The sequence below is a fragment of the Myotis davidii genome, unplaced genomic scaffold (assembly GCF_000327345.1).
Source record: "Myotis davidii unplaced genomic scaffold, ASM32734v1 scaffold1377, whole genome shotgun sequence".
Classification (NCBI taxonomy): Eukaryota; Metazoa; Chordata; class Mammalia; order Chiroptera; family Vespertilionidae; genus Myotis; species Myotis davidii.
In genome coordinates, this window is record NW_006288854.1 from 729,610 (window position 1) to 734,350 (window position 4,741).

The 4,741-nt window shown below is 41.6% G+C and overlaps 1 pseudogene; it reads right to left on the reverse strand.

The window, feature by feature from the left end:
- Window positions 1–555: 555 nt before the first annotated feature.
- Window positions 556–1,073, reverse strand: LOC107182690 (annotated as a pseudogene).
- Window positions 1,074–4,741: the final 3,668 nt, after the last annotated feature.

Consider the following 4,741-nt stretch of genomic DNA (forward strand, 5'->3'; position numbering starts at 1 on the left):
ACTGAGACCTTCTGGTTCATAGGTCGACACTCAACCAGCTGGGCTGAGAATGAGCTTCTCTTAATAAGTTCTCCTTCTGCTTAGACTAGCCAGCATCAGTTTTGGTTGTTAATTTGCTAAGTTGCTCTTGCCATTAAAAACTCTGGGTGATACAGTGGCTATAATAAGTAGCCTAATACATTCATCTCACAGTAGGGATGGGAAGATCATGGGAAAGCAACTGGAATGTTTAGATTTTGTTGGCTACCTCTCTCCTTGAGAGTGCTAAGTTAGGATCACTGTATTCCGGGCCTAGAATTGTGCCTGGCATTTAGTAGGTGCTCAGTAAACCTTTGTGGAATGAATGAATGGTGGGCTTATTCTGCCAGTGAACCCAATAGTGTGTCTGTCAATATGTGTGCCTGTGACTCTGCTTTATCTCATCTTTCATAGCTGACCAACCTCCCTGACAAAGGACAAATTTTTTCTTTAGATATGCTAATACAGATGTAATCTTGTATAACAGCGAAATTTTACTGACTTGGAAACTGTTCTGTCTTTTATTTTATTTTTTTAATTTTAAGTTTTTAATGAAAGTTGTATATAATATTACTTTATCCCTGCATCTTCTCAATTGTTTCTTCCTTGTATTTTCCCTTTTCCTTTCCTACGTGGTGAGATTTGGCTTTACGTTCAAGGACCTTTTTGCAGTCTTTGTCCAGCTTTAGTCTAGTGATAACCACCTTGCTGGGGTGAATGCCCCCATGAACAGTTGTACCATTAGCTTTCTCCTGTTGCACTCGTTCAATGTAGATGACAAATTTCTTCCTGTAAACCTGGACTACTTTGCCAATTTACTGCCCTTTGTAATGTCCTCGAACAACCTGAACTTTATCATCCTTTCGGATGGGCATGGATCGAACATTATACTTCTCTCTCAGCTCTTTGGAAAGAGGAAAAGACATAATTTTCCTTTGAATGTGGGAAGGTGCATTGAAATGCCTTTTATGGTTCTTGCTCTGGTCAGAAGTCACAAAAGGATTGAACTTCATTTTGACCGCTGGCGCTCCTACGAAGGCCGCAAGAGGAAAGAGACCCTCACGTTCCTGTTCTGTCTTTTAAATTCACTTGGCTTATTTGTGTTGTGTGGAATTTTTAGTTTAGCTTTTGGATGTGTGAGTGTGATTTTGTGTGTTTGCCATGTGCATGCATGTTGAAGGGCACCTCACAGAGCTCCAAAATGCTGACAAGAACTTAAATTCCTTCCTGGTGTCACAGCTTTCCTGGTGTTCTGGAAGTCATCATTTCTTGAGTCTTCCTCATGAGGCTATTGATGGAATAAAGAAAAGCTCATAGACAGTTCCGTATACACACATAAATATATAGAACTGTATTTAAATCTCAGATGTTCCACCTAAAAACTTTATGGCTCTTGGTAAATTTCTTACAGATGTCTTGCTTTGCTTTTCCTCTGATTGTGGCACTGAGATTAGAAAAGACAGGAAATACAAGCCCTTTATTTCCACTTTTCCTTTTTTATTTTAAAGCAGGAAGACCTCTGCTCCAGGCCTACCCTTTAAGGAACTATATAGGAACTGGCAACTACCATCCATATTCCCATGCCACGAGGTCATTTGCTTATATTTACTGAGCTCATTCCTGGGTGTTATGAGATGATGGCCTTCGGAGGCTGAGGGTGCTGGGATTTTGAGAGGTTGGGATGACTTGTTCCCAGTTCATTATGTTCTTTGCCTCCAATCCTGGTGGAGTGTCTGAGGCTGGTGGCAGAATAGTATACCTGAGACCCTTCTCTCTTAGTCTCTAGAACATAGTGTTTTAGACTTTGGGATTCTCATAATGTAGGGCTGGCACTTTGAAATTAATATCTGTGAGCAAACTCATCAAGATGTAGGGATCATCTGGCCTAGCCTTCCTGAGTTTCAAATGTTAGACCCAAGCCTAAAGAACAGTGACTTGTCCAAGGTGACACAGTCTGTCAGGGTAGAGTGAGTGAAAATCTTTCCAAGGGCAAATTGAAATCCTACAAAGGCCAAGCCCCATCTGAGACCTACTGTCACACAAAGCCAGCAGGGTTGAGAGGGTGAGGGATTTATTCAGCAGTTTCCTTCCCTGCATCTTGTGAAGAGTCAACACCTTACCTCTGGTTGCTTTGGTTTGCTCCCACATTTCATAATTTAGAGTGGACCCAAGACTGCAATGCTTGGTCTGGAACACACCCCAACCCTAAATTGTCTGTCTTTGGCTTAGGTTATCAAGTTTACAGACAACAATCCTGTGCCTCTGTGATCATGTGACCAGGCTATTAATAGATCTGAAGTTCTGGGAGAGCCTCAGCTCTTCCCCACCTCTCTACTCTCAGCAGGTGGCCTGCTCATAATTTCCGTAGTGTTCAGATAGCTAGACAGAGAATGGAAACGGGGCAATCTGCCCATCCCCTTTTAGGTGGCAGAGTGGACCCGAGACTGTATGAGCAGCCTTAGCCTCTGGCCTCTTTTGTCTCTGTGCTGTATCAAGTCAAGTGAAAGTGCTTAGCATTTAGGAGGAAATAATGCTCCTATGCCTTAGGGGGGATTAAAAAAATTAACCTGTTTTGGGAGGCATTTGTGTTTTTTAATGATCACATATAGCCCAGAGAAATGGAGGTAAAACTGAAGGGAGGGGAAGAAGGCCTGTCAGTCTGTGGGCAACAAAGTGATGGCTGTAGCAGGATGGTACCTACCGTAAGCCTATGTGACCTTAGTGAACCAGGTCAGATAGTGATTGTCCTGCAGGCTAATGAACCATATTCCTCACAGCTGGGGTTTCTACTTCTTAACTCCTACTTTATCTCTCCTTCCTATCATACAAATTGTTCTTTGTTCTGTTGTTCATCAAATCTGCTGTCATCTTCCACGCATGGGCATTTGTAGAGACCACATTAAGATTCTAGTCAAAATGTGACTATTGAGAGTTTAGGGCTCTACAAATAGTTTTGAATCCCCAATTACCCCAAAGTCATTTTGTACTGGAGCGCTCTCATTCCTTCATTGATGTATTCAAACATTCTAACATATTGGGCACTCCCTTTATGCCAAATACTGTACTGTGCCCTGGGAATCAGTACAATGAACAAAACAGATATGGTTTCTGCTCTCCTAGAGCTTATAGTGTTGTAGGGAAGGTAAAAACGAACCAAATAATCACAGTAAAGTCTGATAAATGTCATGAGTAGAAATAAGGGATGTGATAACAGGGTACATTTTGCAAGAGAACTTGATATTGTTTAGGGTGTCAGGAAAGACCTCACTTTATGTGAGGAAATGACATTTGAGTCCTAAGAATTAAGAAGAATTAGCTAAGTAACTGGGGTTAAAAAAGGTAGAGTATTATAGATGCAAAGAGGCCAGGTGATAGGGATAAGTCCATATCCATATTTGTTCATTTAATTAATTTAAAATGTATTTTTGGGAGAGAGACAGAGAAACACTGATTGGTTGTTCTGCTTATTCATGCATTCATTGGTCTATGCTTATATGTGCCCAGACTGGGGATCAAACCCACAATCTTGGTATATCTGGATGATGCTCTAACCAACTGAGCTACCCGGCCAGGGCTGGTTCATTTCTTAAGCAACCATTTATAATTGATAGATAATATCATGCAGTGTGCTAAGGTCTGGAAACATAAAAAACAATTCTTACCTGCCCTGGAGAAACTCAGGAGCAGTGGCATCCCTCTTTGGTAACCAGGGTACTAAGGTCACCTTAGATCTTGGACTCAATCTCCTGGGTCCCATGTGACAGGACTTAACACCTTTAGAGAAACTGCCTGTCCTTGAGTGTTTGACCCACCTGTCAAGCAGAGAGGACATAGACCTCAGCTGGAGACTTGTACCATTTTTTGCTCTTATCCCTGGCTTCATACTCACCAGATCCTTGGTTGATGGGGTTCAGCTACAGACTTGAGGTTGATGGAGGTCCAGAAATTGGCTTTTACCCCAGTAGGAACATAGAAGAGGCTTTCTGAGATAAAGTTGCCTTGATTTCCAGAGCTCTATTTTCCTGGTATATTGTATTTGTTATTGGGATTGATTGTGTGGTCTCAGACCCATCCATTGTCTTGAATACACCTCCAGTGGCATTTTAGCTCTTTTTCTGAGTTCCGGCACTACTTATAGACAAAAGTCTTAGTGGCTGCCTATCTTGGACTGTGCATTGCATGATTCCAGGATGTGCTGTTCACATACACTGTGTTGTGAATGAGGCCACACCTCCCTAATTGTGCAACAGTGCATTATTGTGGCTCTGGTTAAAGGGAAGGGAAGTAAAATTATTTAAACACTGACTATATGCCCCAGGCTAGGTGGTTTATATTCTTTATTTCATTTAATATTCCCAGTAATGCTCTGAGGTAAATACTAATGTCTCATTTATTGAAGAGAAAACTAAAGGTTCAGTGAAGCTAGTAAGTGGTGGCTCAGATCTGATTCTAAAGGCCATGCCTCTTTTCCACTCCTATCTGTTTCCCAATGTGGTTATAGACTTCAGTTCTTGTGTGTTATCTTGTTTCCATGGCTTCTTTGGCCTTGTTTACTTTGACGTGTCTGCCTGGCCTCTCTGTGTCAATAACCCAAAGATTCTCAGCATGGCTGGGGTTCAGAAATGTATCCTACTAGAGTCATTTTTTTCCCATCTGAAATGTATTTTTGTGCTTAGCATGAGACAACACCATAACTGTAGCTAAAGTCATTTTTAAAGCACCA